The sequence below is a fragment of the Manis javanica genome, chromosome 3 (genome assembly GCF_040802235.1).
Source record: "Manis javanica isolate MJ-LG chromosome 3, MJ_LKY, whole genome shotgun sequence".
Classification (NCBI taxonomy): domain Eukaryota; kingdom Metazoa; phylum Chordata; class Mammalia; order Pholidota; family Manidae; genus Manis; species Manis javanica.
Window position 1 is genome coordinate 129,441,005 of NC_133158.1, and position 15,035 is coordinate 129,456,039.

The following is a 15,035-nucleotide window of genomic DNA, read 5'->3' on the forward strand; positions in this document are numbered from 1 at the left end:
CATGTTCACTCAAAAATATTTTAATATGAACTCCATGTAGGTTTGTGAGAAATACACATATGACTCATGTATGGCTCCCCTTTAAAAGTTTTATACCAACATGAGAAATTTCCACTGAGTATAAAGAGAAAGGGTAGGGAAAAGTAAGCACTAAGAAGAGATACAAGCAATGACTGAAATTAAAGGAAAATGAGTGTACTATTGATTAGGTTAAGCCTCCATGGAAGAGTGTTCTGTGAATTAACCCCTTAAAAAAAGCAAACTATTGATAGCGGAGAAGTCATTTGTTGTGTTCTACTTAGAAACAATGGAGTCCAGAGGTGTGTGAGCACATGGTGTATTGAGAGAATGTTTAAGGTAAATGGTCACTGACACAGATGAGTAAGATCAGATGCAGAGGAAGATAGGCACTAGAAAGTAGTTAAGATAAAATCATGGAAAATATTGAACACCATCAAAGGAATTGGAATTTTATTTTTTAAACAAAGGGACAAATAAAAGTTTTCCAAAAGGTAATGTTGTGATTTAGCCTGTATTTTAGAAAAATGATATAGTGGCAATATACACAAGTATTTAAGTCAGTAAATTCAATGACAAATTTCGAACAGATGAATAAGTATTAGAATATCACATTTTTTAATTGAGTATTTCACATATTTGTTTTTTTAACTTAGGCATGTTTCTCAGTTTATAAATGTGATAGCTGTTGAATCATGAAGTATCTGTTTTAATTTAGAGAGAAAATACATTAAAGTATTTCTTAGAAAACTCATCACTGACATAAAATTATCAAGAAGAAACTTCTGATACTAAATGATGTTGGGTTGCTGCAGACCATGTCCCCACTACAACAAAATCAAGCTGAATTAATTATAAAGCTTAAGTTTTTAAGAGCACAAGATCTGTAAATATAGAGAGGATTAAATGAAAAGAAATTCCAATCACTTACTTTTCTAGGAATATTTCCAGCTTCCAATCTAAGTATTAGGTTTGCCCATGTAGAGGAATGTTACTTGAGGAAGAGAAACGAGCAATGATTCTGCTATTTGCTGAAATATCAAAAATTTTGGATCCCTGAACAAGGCCAAATTTTCCCTATCTTACATTTTCTGAAATCTGGATCATGGAGGATGCCGGGAGCTTCTAGAAGAGGCTTAAAATGTTTCCTAGTCTCCCATTATTTAGGACACAAAGTACCACTTCAGGAATGGTGCCTGCCTCACACATATGGCTAGTCACCTATAAATTATTTAGCAGACTTTAAAGCATTATGGTTAGTCAAAGAGCAAAGCTCAGAATCTCTGAAGGAAAGATTAAATCTCTCAGAAACATTTCATTTAAGGTGTTTGAGATAGCTAAGCACTTATCAAAAGCATGGACAGGAAATGCCTGAAATACAGGGAAGAACCAGAAGCTTACTTGCAGATGCTTGTCCAATCTGCCTGAAAGAGGGAAACAGAAGACTTGTGTTCTTTGCAGTTTTTGGAAATTATGAATGAAACTGAATGAATATTTGCAGATGTGTCTTTATGTGAACATGATTTTTTACTTCTTTTGAAGAAACATCTAGGAGTAAGATTGATGGTCCATGTCCATGTATTAAGTGTATATCAAACTTTATAAGAAATTCTAAACTGTTTTTCAAAGTGCCTATACCACTTTGCATTTGTATTAGCAATATTTCAGATTTCTAGCTGTTCTGCATTCTTGCTGCCACTTGGTATTAGCCTTTAAATGTTACCCATTCTCTGGGTTATATATTGGTATCTCCTGTTGGTTTTACTTTGCATTTCTCTGATAACTAATGATGTTGAGCATATTGTTATGCAGATATACACCACTATAAGATATCTTTTATGAAGTATCTTTATGAATCGGTTGCCATTTTCCTGGTTATTTTTCTTAGTGCTGAGTTGTAGGAGTTTATATATTCTGGACATTTCCTTTATCATACATATGTATAGCAAATATTTGCCCCTTCCCTCCCATCTGTGGCTTTCTTTTTCATTCTTAACAGTGTTTTATAAAATCAGAAATTTAAAATTTTTGTTAGGTCCAGTTTACCTGTTTTTAATTTTATAGTTCATGCTTTTTGTGACCTATATAAGTAATCTAAATGAGATATCATTAGAAGATATCATTAGAAGATATCATTAGAGGGAGAAAAATATTTGTAATATACCTTCCCATTACATGACTCATTTTCAGAGTATATTCAGAGCTCTTACAAATCACTAAGAAGACAACCAATGGAAAAAAGAAAACACTTTTTAAAAAGTGATAACCAAATTGTCAATACCCACTTATACTCAACTTCATTAGTTATCAGGGAAATGTAAATGAAACCATAATGGGAGACCACTGTATAAATAACAAGATAACTGTACTGCAAACAAAATAATACAAATAACAGAAACATACCTAGTGTTAGCAAGGATGTGGAGTAATTGGAACACATACATTGCTGATAATAGTGTAAACTAGTAATATGCTTTCAGAAAACCTTTTGCCAGCATGTGCTAATGCTGAGCACTTACAGATTCTGTGATCCATCAATTCCATTTCCATGTAAATGCCCAACAGAAGTGCATATACATGTTCACCTAAAGATATGGAGTAGAGTGTTCATACCAATATTATTCAAAAGAGCCCAAACCAAAAACCACCTCAATGTTCAACTGTTATTGCAATACAGAAAGATAAAATTTGCTAAATCTCATAGAAATGAAAATGAACAATTTACCAATACACACACTACATATAAATTTCACACATATAATGGTGAGTGAAAGAGGCCAAACACATAGAATATAGATTCTATGATTTCATTTATATCAGAATAAAAATGAAAATGAATCAAAGCTGTTGGAAATCAGGATGATGTTAAACTTAGATGTGTGGGTGGGTGCTATGTACATAGCTGTGTTGTTTGCAAAAATATAGCCAATGTACTATTATGATATGTGAATTTATTTGTATGTATATTTTTTCAGTAAAAACTAAAAATAAAATATTTCTGTTAGAAATAGAGAAAAGGTAAACAATTTTTATTAAACCAAGAGATGTAAATGTTTTATTATTTGTATTTAAAAATAGGTATGATTTAATTCTAATAATACATTTGGCAATTTTAATATTGTATCAGTGACTCACTGCAATTAAAATATAAGTTTCAAAATATGTTTGACCTACATAATTTGGGAAAAAAATTTCTATAATGGTGTTTTGTTTTGTTCTGCCTGAAAAATAATTCTACCTAAAAAATATTTGTATGCTGAACATAATAAAGCTTTTCAGATTGCCCCCTTTACCCCTAAAGTGGCAGAGCAGCTAAACATTACTTTGCACTGCCTCTGGTGTTGCTCAGAATAACTTGCATTTAATTGTTAAATTAAGACAAAAGAGCAGTAAGTCAAGGACTATTTGTAATGAATAAAATCAACCCCAGAATTTCACAAAAGATTATGCTTTTTTTAAGAAGTTGATGTGATTAAAATAGAGATATGATTGAATATGTCTTGGGGACTAGGTGGGTAGGTGTGTTAAACAGTCTTTTGAATGTCATTTAAAAGTGAAAAGACTGATTTTTTTTAGATATGATTTTTAAGGACAGTAATATAACTTACGAGAATACTGTCTAACCTTGGAAGATTTGCTATCCATCTGAAGAGCTTAGTCTATTACACAACATATCAATGAAAGAATAGGAAAAATACTTTGCGATTTGTTTGTGTATATATTCCATGATATAAACTGGTCCAACAAATTAAGCAAAACGCTTATATTCACTTAGAACTATAGCATAGTATAATAATTGAATATGGTCAAAATTCATGTTCCTTAAGAAAAGAAAATTGATTTGCACTAAAACTATTTAATCAGAGAATCTGTAATACAATCTAGGGACATTAAAAAATATTTATAAATATTAACTTTTCTTATTTACACAAAAGCATTTTCTAACCAGGCTGGGTACCCGAGGACTTACTCGGTAAAGATAGTCTTTATGATCATCAAAATGGTAGGTTTTCCCATCAGATCTACCTAGCATACTTTCAGGGATCTCCCTTATTAGCTTACGATAAGATTGAGAAGTTCATGAAGTTTGTATAGAAATATAAACTTCTCCTCACAAAAGCCCTTTGCCCACAGGATGGGCAAACATTAAGTTGTGGAGGCGTATGTTGACTGTAAGCTCTTACCCCTTCTTCTGGTTTTGGTGCCTAAATGTCTTTGCCAGCTGATAGCAACTTCTCACCAATGACTTATGATTTGAAGATGCTGATTGATAGTTTGCTATATACATTTTGTTATATGGAGGTACAGCTTTAATCTCCCTTTAAGAAAGTACTTGCTATCCAGCTACGAGGAGTAGCTACCTACCAGTTGAGTTTGTAGCACCTTCAGGATTCACCATAGCTTTTCTGATAGGGCTGAGGTCTTCCTGGTCAACCCCCACTCAGTAACTAAGCATGACAGTGGTTTAGGGCCAGGGTCATTCAGCCAAACACAGGACCTCTCTAACTGATGCTCCTTACCGCTCCCAACTAGACTGCCCAAGACTTAGTCAGTGTCTGCACTGAGGTCCCCAACCCCCAATCCTACTTTCTCCTTTCATTGTTTTCACATATGTCAGATCTGTATGATGGTCCGAAGACTTTATCCAATCCTACTTCCTCTCTCTTTTATTTTTCATAGGCATTATCTTTACCAGTAAACCTGTTGCACTCTTCATCCCATCATCAGTTTCTTGTTAAAAAATACATATAAATTTGCATTCATATAATTCTTTTAAGGCCATTGAATACTGTGCTGGTTAATTATGTCAGAAGCTTGAGTCTCTGAAAGATTTGTCCGTTTTTCCTTGGCCATATGTCTACAGGCATCCTCTGCATGTTTTCGGTTTTAAATTTCTATGTAGCGATGCAATAATCTACCTGTTGATTGCGCTAGAGCATACATACTCCATGTAGCCTACATGAGCAGTGATCTCTCTTTGCTTCGTAGCAGAATCACTTGCGTGACTTAAAAAAGGTTGTTGCAAAAACCCCACTCCAGGGATTCTTATATAATTGGTTCAGGGTGCAGCCAGTGTCGAGAAGCCATCATATAAACTCACTGCTGAGGACGTAGACCCCTTGGCCTCCATCTCCAAAGTCTACATCCTGATCCTCGCCTCAGAATTTCACCATCCCTCACCAAGGAAACACACAGAAGGACAGAGAAGGAAGCCTTTGCTTCAGTCTCTGCCCATTTAAACTTCCCCTAATAAAAGTTCCACATTCCAGAACTGAGGCTCTAGAATTTTTTTGTATTTCTAATTTGCACATTTTTCATCTGTATCAAAAGTCCTAATAGTAGGAACCATGAGCTCTTCCAAAGGTAGAGCTATGCTACTAATAATGCTGATCAGATGCTGGGAAACTTAATATAACTGTTGAAAAAACTGATTTCTGTATATCAATGTGGGCTTTTCTTATTAATAAACTTCCTTTCTTTTAGCATCATTCACCATTTTGTACAGAAGTCTTAGTCTTTCCTATTATTTGGTTGTGTTTTCCTCTTTTCAGTCTGTACCTGTGTTTTGATAAATTATTTCCAGCATTTTAAATTAAATAAATAAGTTAAAAGACACACAAAACTGCCTGCACATGGTAATCACCGAATCCTCAGAATCTCAGCTCGGCCACCATTTCCTTGGGAGGACTTGCTTAGGTTTGTCTCTTACGTGTTCCCATTAACATCAGCACATTTACAGACCCAGTGATACCACAAAACTTGTGTAGTGTAATCAAAAATAAGAAATCTGCATCTTAATATGTAAAAGCTACCGTAATGATGATAATGGAATCTTTATTAACATGTCAACAATTAAAAATTACCACTTACTCTTACTTCAAGTTTATATGGTATACTTTACATGTTAACTTTGTATTACAAGAGTTTTCAAACTGCTGTTAGAATACAGAGATAATAGATTATAGTGATGGCTTTTTTTTATTAATTTTATAAATAATAATACACTGAACAGTAATAATTTAAAAGGGAATAAAGTAAGCGTTTTTGCAAAACATACTGTCCCTTCTAATTTGTACATAGTTTTGATATAATGAATCATAGCATGAACATAAATATGAAAAATGAATTTCAGAAGAAATAAAATACATACCTCTAGCTATTACATTCATTTGGGTGGATTAGTTGAGTTTATGGTATATAAACAGACATAACAATTTCTGTCTGTAAGGATTCAAAATGGTTATCCTACAATATGTTTTTGATTAACACAAATACCAACTGCAGAGATTTAACTGGCCTGCTATGAAATCAAAATAAGTAATATTTTTGTAAAATGCAGCAAGTATTTTCTTTCACCTAATGAATAAAAGCCAAAAAACACTGCTGACATACTGGTAGCTAAATTGGGCTTAGTACACCATCTGCTGTGTAAGCAGTAACTGTACTGTGATGTGAAGTTTAGGTGTAGCATAGAAATCACAAAGAGTAGACAGTGAATGGACTCAATTCAGAATAGAGTCATTCTGTTTTAGCTTGAACAGTATTTATAAAAAATTAATTACCTGTCCTATTTAAAAACTAGACGAATTCACATAAAATGATGGGGAACCTAGCTTTTCTTGAAAAAGCTAACAATTTCCAGATGTTACTCCTACATTCACCCAAAGAAATAAGAGTGGAGTCAAGCACACTTAATTATATATATTTTTTGCAAAATAATGAAACAATTCACTTTACCTGCTATAAAAAGTCAAAAAAGGTCTGTAGAGATCAAGTGTCTGCTGAAGTACCCTTCCTTATGGATATTTCCAACTGCAAGGAGTTGACACTTCTAGAGAAAGATTTCACTTCCCTGAAGAAATTTTGTTCCCATCTCAAATATTCTATCATGTCTGCATTTCTCTGGCAGTGAGGAAACTTGAAGCCAACACCAACTCCTGAAATGTTTCCATCTGCTTTTCTCAAATTCTTTACTAAACCAGTAAATGGAATCTCTTTTCTTGTAACTGCTCAAAGCAACATACTCAGGTTCCTTTTGAATCCTCTTTTTCTCTCAGGATTAAGTTTTAAACTAAAACATCATCTCATTGGCTACTTTATTGTTGAGAAGTGAATTCTGAGTGGGGTTTTTTTACTTCCTGGTAAGAAAAGCAATCCAGTATGGGGAATGAAATCTGGGAGTGGAAATGGGGTAGGCCTTTTAGAGGCACAAAGGTGTCTTTCACATTTTTGGAGAGCTGCTTCTTTGAGCGCCACTGCTGACTGATGATATCTGGGCTTGTGATTAGGTACTGTGTAAAGGCTGGTCTGGCTGACTGTCATTTCTGCTGCAACACTTCTCTTAGAATTACAGCTTTCTCCCTGTCTTTGCCACACTGATGGGTGTGCAATTCAGGGTCATTATATCCAGTTGCCATTTTAACCAAAATGATCTCTATGCCACAGGCTATGCTAGATAGCCCTGTCAGAGTTCCCTGGCCCTTCCATCTAACAACCAATGGAATCTTCCCTCTTATTCCATCCGCCTTATCCACAGACACATATGAACCACTTCCTATTCCCTTCCCAAATTCATTCAACATATTATATATTTTACTTATTTATGTTAGTATTGTTTGTCTCTTCTGTTAAAATATAAGTTCCATTGTAAAATGTCTTACTCTATCCTCAGCACCTAGAACACAACTTAGTAATAAACATAAAAAATATTTGATGAATCATTAAATGTGATCTTTCACTAGCAAATGTACCTTCATGTTGCACTGTGTTGAAGTAGAATGGGGTATAAATTAATAAATGGTAGTAACAACAAAATTTTAAAAATTCAAATGCCTGTAGATTTTTACAGATTAAAAGCAGTGGTATTATATTAGTTACCATGAAAGGCAGAATAATGGCCCCACAAAGATATCCACGTCCAAATCTCTGGAACCTGGCATATGTTACCTTACATGGCAAAGAGGGAATTAGGGTTGCAGATGGGGTTAAGGTTGCTAATCTGATGACCTAAAAAAAGGGAAACTACTTGGGATTTTGGTGTGGGTCCAATGTAATCAAAGGATCCTTAGACATGGAAAAGGGAGGCAGTGGAGGAAGTCAGAATGATTCAATATGAGAAGCACTCAACCCACAGTTGCTGGTTTTGAATATGTACAAGCAGCCCCTTGAAGTGGGGAGAAAAAATTAGGAAATGACTCTCTCCTGAGACTCCAGAAGGGAATGCAGCCTTCCTGACACCTTGAGTGTAGTCTAGTGATACTCACATCAGATTTCTGACTTTTAGAATTATAAGATAATAAACTTGTATTGTTTTAAGTCAAATTTGTAGTAATTTATTACAGTAGTAATGGAAAACTAATACACTTTAACTATTTTAGTTGTTGGCTCTCTACTGATGAGGTAAAAGTTCTATTATTTATGTATTTTTTATTAAAAAGAAGTACTTGCCCATGTTTTGCCTTTCAAGAATTGAAGTACTCTTTTGAGTCATCAGATGGTAGAGCAAAGTATTCAACATGAGTTATCTGCCTTGAACCAGGTCACACGGTGTGCATTTTTCTAAATGAATGCCCACACAAACTAAGATTTTCAGATGATATAAAATCTTGTCATTAGAAAACAACTACAGTGTAACTGTAACAAAATGATATTATTTATAACAAACTCTGAAAGAAACAAAAACCAATGAACATTTAATGTTTATTGTCCAAAATACTCTTCCTCAAAATAATAACGTACTCGTTATCCATCCTAATAATTGATTTTGAAGCTGGCAAATTCCAGCTTATGTCTCATGCTGTTGTATTTATTTAAGTTTTCAAATTAGTTAAAGCTTTTTTTTAGTACCATTCAGTATTTAATCTTCACAATAATTAAATGATTATTCCTACAAATTAAGAAAAGATGAATATCCCTTTCTTGAAACTCCACAGGTGAATATAATTGCAATTATTCTGTCCCCCAAATTCCTAAGACTTGTTTTTTTTCTTCAGACAGTGATAACATGATCTGAAAATCATTTAGTCAACTTTCTTCTTCTGTTTGGAAATCGTAGAGCTACCACTGTTTGTTTGTTTTTAGGAACCCTGACTATTGCTTTTTGCTCTCAGCAGCTAAGTCATAGCTACTTCTTTGGATCACATTTTTACATACATGCTATATGGCAAGATACCTTTAAAACTCATACAGAATATCATGTTCTCCCAGGCAAAAGAAAGCTTTTTTAATATTCATATGACATTCTTTCCTTCTTAATGTTTATCTGTGACTCCATTTTGCAACTTTTTCCCCTCCCTTAGTTTAATATTAGAATGTTCCTAGAATTAGAATTCATAAAGAATATTAGAATGTTCTAGAATTAGAATTCATAAAGGAAATCTGAACAGCACAACAGCAAAAATAAAAATGACACACAAAAAATCTTTGTTAAATTCACACTTCAGATTTGTGTATATAAACCCCCACAAATCTAAAAAATGGTCTCCTTTATGTATTTAGTATGACCTTTTTCCTTTAACAGTAATTTAGGGCTAATTTATGTCTGTGTAGGTATAGAGGTATAGATTTAACTTACAGATCAGCTGTGATCTGTAGTTCTATGCTTATCTCTAGGGATGTCCAGAACTGCAGTAATGTTGATTCTTGAACAAGATAGCCATGAAATATTCAAGCTAATGATTTGTAATGTGCTAAGACCAAAACCCTGTTAGAAGTTTTGAACTCTGCTATGCCAGCTTGTCTAAATTGTTTACTATAACGATGTATCTTGATGATCTAAACCCAGTTTATCTGGTTACACAGCCTGGTCTGGCCAAGTGAGCAGTATAGTATCCATGACCTCTCAGCAAACACATGCTTGAGTCTTCCTGACACTGAGAGACCTTTCACACTTATCCTGGTAATTTGTGATCTGGAGATGAAGCTTATCCTGGGTGACTGGGCGAGGACCATGGGAGTTATGCCTAGGTGAATTCCACCTGCCTGAGGATCTCTCTCTCTCTTGCTGTATTATATCCTCTGTCTTTATTAAACACTTACGTTGGTGTGCTCCGTGGCATCTCATGAATTTTTTAATCATCTGAACTTCTGTACTTGCTATGATGTCTGACTCCATTAAAAGACTCTGAGAATCAACTGGTTTGGGGACTTGTGACCTCACTATGATTGTTTGGCTTCTCCAACTACCAAGGATGCATTTTTAAAATCATTTTTAATATTTTCCTATTACTCTTGATGATTATATTAAACACACTTGAAACTCTTTCAAGTAATTGTTCATGTAATGAATGTTTTCCCCCTAATTATAAAAGCAGTACATTTGGTAAATGATTTCCTTCTCTCTTTTCCCCACTACTGAGGTCAATGTTTTGAAAGCAGCTACAGTTCAGAAGTACAGTCAAAGTAGCTAAAAAAGCTACAACCTAAACCAAGTGACATAAATCAACAGAATTCTAAACACCGCAATATTCCAGTAAGGAATTTCAATTGGCAGAACAGTTGACACAACTTGGATTCTGAAACATTATTTATTCTCTGTAACCACCCCAGAGAGAGAACTAACAGGCCTGGCCATCTCCAGAGCTCCCCATCTTGCATGCTCAGGTCATCCCCTAAAGACACAGAACATTTCTCAGATCATCCCAGTCATTGTTCTCTATCTAAACAGCTCCTCTGTTCTACTTCCTTTCCTTCTTCTCTGTTACAGTCACAAAAATTAAAATCTTTATCACCTGTGTTTCTCCGAATTTCATGCTGACTGATGTGTTAATATGATGACCTCTTATGGCTTCCTAATTTTATCAGTGCTGTACATTCTATTTATTTCTAATTTAGCCAAAATAGCACATGAATTTGGTCAAAAAGGTTAAAAAATCAAGTTAGGTTAATAGCTTTACAGTGTGCAACAGCAAGATGCTCACTCATCTTTCCCTACGTCTGATTCCTACTACACGGAGACAATTGCTCTCAACCCCTTCTAGCTGTTCCTCCTGCTTTCTAATTTTTTCTAAGTAGTGCATTTACACAAACATTTCTTGAGTGTTTCAGTTTTAGGCATTAGTTACTGACTTCAATCATAAAATACGAGAAGTACCTTTTGTATTGCCCTAATGCCCACACACTCTGGCACACACATTTCCTTCTTCCATTTTACCCCACCTTACCAGTGTAATTAGGACATAATTTTGCTTAATAAAAGAGGTAGTGTCTGCCTTTGAATACATACATTTTTTCACAGCAGAACTACTAAAAAACTGTAATTATGTGTAAGAAAGAATAAGTGGAACAAAAGAGTGGTTAAGGTAGAAACCAACAAGGTGTTTTTCCAGCTTCATTTCTCTTTTCCTGGGCACATGGTTAGACGACATTTCCCACCCTCACCTTGAGCTGGGGGAATTGGTATGACTGGGTTTAAGAGGAAGGAATGTGATAAAAGTGATGTAAACCACTTCACAGATTCCTAGATGCAAGCCTTCATGGCCTCCTTTTTTGCAAAGTTAAAACAGATGAACATATAAATCTTATAAACAACCCATTGAAGATGGCTACGTCTTAAGAAGGAAAGAGCCTGTGGCTGAGGAGGAAAGTTTAATGTCAATCAGGAACACCAGTTCTAAGTACCTTTTGATACCCTTCACCCATTTTAAAAACCTTTCACCCCTTGCTTCTGGCAGCCACCTAGCTCTACTCTGTATCCACAGACTGAATTTTAGATTTACACATTTACAAATCTATTCCAGATTTGTCAAGTAAGTAACAATCTTGAACACTGGCTCTATTCTAAACACTTTCCTACATACCCTACATGTATTAATTTACTTAGTGCTTTAATAAATTTATTATATTATTATCTTCATCTTATTGAAGAGGTGCAGAAAATTAGGAAAAGAAAACAAGTTTAGCTGTATAAATCTGGTAACTGGTCAAGCTGGAAATTTGTTTCATGTATTCTGATTCCAAAGCCCAGTTTTTAACTAATTGATGCCATTATAGTTCTTTCTAAAAAATTCTAAGGATGAGTCTTTGGGTCTTCTTGCTGATTATAAGTTTTTTGCAAGTATGAAACCACAATAAGATAGCACATCACACCTGTTACAATGGCTGTATCAAAAAGATAATAACAAGTGTTGGCAAGGATGTGGAGAAAATGGAACCCTTGTGCACTGTTGATGGGAATGTAAATTTGGCACAGCCACAATGAAAAAGAATACGAAGTTTCTTCAAAAAAATGAAAAATTGAACTACCATGGGATCCAGCAATTCTATTTCTGGGTATTTATCTAAAGAAAATGACAGTACTGACTTGAAAAGATATGTGTACATGAAACGATAATGCCATGTTCATTGCAGCATTATTTTTATTATCCAAGATAAGGAAACAACCTAAATATTAAACACTGAAACAATTTAAGTACAAAACAACCTAATATTGAAACAACCTAAGTATGAAATGCTATTCCCCCATAAAAAAGAATGAACTTTGCCATTTACGATATCATGGATGGACTTTTAGCATATGATGTTAAGCAAAATAAATCAGAGAAAGACGAATACAGTATGGTCTCACATGTGGAATCTTAAAACACACACACATGCACACACACACTTGTAGATACAGAGAACAGATAGGTGATAGATGGTTGCCAGTGGCAAGGAATGGGTGAGTAGGTGAAATGGATGGAGTCAAAAGGTACAAACTCCCAGTTATAACATAATAAGTCCTGGGGATGTGTACATATACAGCAAGGCAGCTGTGCTTAATAATATTGTATTAGCAATTGAAAGTTGCTCAGAGAGTAAACTTTAAAGTTCTCCTTGCAAGAAAAAAAATTATGTATGGTGATGTATGTTACCAGAAGTATTGTGGTGATCATTTTACAATGTATGTAAATATGGAATCATTATATTGTAAACCTGAAACTAATGTAATATTGTATATCATCTATACCTCAAAAAAAAGAAAAAATATTTACAGACAATTCCTATGTTAAAACTTGAGTCAGAATTTCATTTGTCCTAAGAGAATGAAGCAACCAGAGACAGTGATCCTAAAGATAAGTGCAGCACTTAACCTATTATCACTCCTAGAACTTTCCAGTGAGGAAGCAGAGTTAGAGTCTTCTGAAAGTGTATGTGGGGACAACATATTAAAATGGCTTTCTTGGCATTCACAATGATGGGAGCAGAATTTCTGTAGGAATCAAGCTGTTCTTTAATCAAAGCCAAGAGAGAAAATTTGAAAAGAGGTCAGGGATGTACAAGGTGATATTTTTTGGGTCAGAATTTATACTGTGACCTTACATACTCATAGTTGAACAGTCACTTTTCCTGTGCATTAATAACAGTGTTAGAGGTTTAAAGACTACAGAGTGCTTTCTCATATCTGGCTTCGTTTAGTACACCTAATACAACTGTAATATAGATATATTTCATTATCATTTTAAAGACAAACTTTTATTGATATATACTATACATACATGAAATGCACACATTGGAAATGGAGAGCTCAGTAGATTTTCACAACATGAAAACATCTATATAACCACCACTCAGGATGAGAAGAGGTAACATACAAGCCATCAACATTTCCTTCTTAGTCTCTCTTCTTCCCCAAATATAACTACTCTCTGACTTATGACATCACTAGTTTATTTTGTGTGGTTTTATATTTTATATAGGTAGAATCATGACATTTGTATCTTTGCATCTTTTTCACTTCCAGAATCATTGATGCTCTTGCATGTAGTTATACTTCACTATACTTATTAGATAGTATCCATTGCATAAATATACTGTGTGTGGGTAAAATTACAACATTTGCAGACTCACCTGGCCATAATCCATATCCATATCAATAGGTGCCTACCAGGGGCAGTGGGAGGAAGAGGCAAGCTCATTTCAGGACCAGGGGTTTATTTTTGAGTTCTTCCCAGCCAGGATGGACAGACACATGCGCCAGCAGGAGTAGAAGACTTCTTGTAAGAAATAAACGTGCTTCTCCCACCTCATCTGTCCCTTTGACTGATTTCGGTTTTGAAAGTTTATTTGCCCCAGGCTGAGAACACATTCTCCCCGCTGCCAGAGTGACACTTTAATTTACCTATCCATTTTTCATTTAATGGACATGTAGATTGTTTTCAGTTTTATCTGTTATGAATAGTGCTTCTAAAAACTGCTTCTACATGTATTTAGGTGAACATACATACACATTCATGTTAAGGTTTTATCTGTAAATGTACTTAGCCAGTCTAGGATATGCATGTATTCAATTTAGTAGATACTGCCAAAAATGTTTCCATAGTGATTGCATACTATATGGTAACATCAACAGAATATGAGAATTCCAGTTGTTCCATATTCACACTGACACTTGCATTTTTTTAAATTTTTAGTCACTTAGTAATTGCATTTTCTGATGACTAATGAGATTTACAGATATTCAGATGTATATTAGCCATTTGAATCTTTATTTTCAAAGTGCCTGTCTTTTGTTTTTTTTTTTTGAAACTATTGGCTATTTCATTGTTAGTGAATTTTAGGAATTCTGTGTATGGAAGTTCTTTGTCAGTTATGTATATGGTCTGTGATATGTTTGTTTCCTTTCTTAATTATGTCCTTTAATAACAGACATTCTTAATTTTAATATAGGCCCATTTATCACATTTTCTCCCTTTTGGTGGTCCTTTTTATGTTCTTTGTAATAAGTCTTTGACTTTTCCCAAGATAACTAAAATTTATCATTTTTCCTGAAAGTTTTCTTACCAATCACATTTACACCAACAATTTACCTGGAACTACTTTTTATGCATGGTGTGAGGTTGGATTTAATATTCATTTTTATTCTGTATGGTTATCCAACTGATCTAGTACCATTTTTTGAAAATACATTTTCCAATGTATACAATGCCACTTTTGTCATGACCCAACTGAGCATAGATGTGTGAATCTGTTTCTGAATGTGCTGTTCTATTCCATGTGCCACTATTCCTTGTTCTAGTAACATATGGTCTTACTTATCT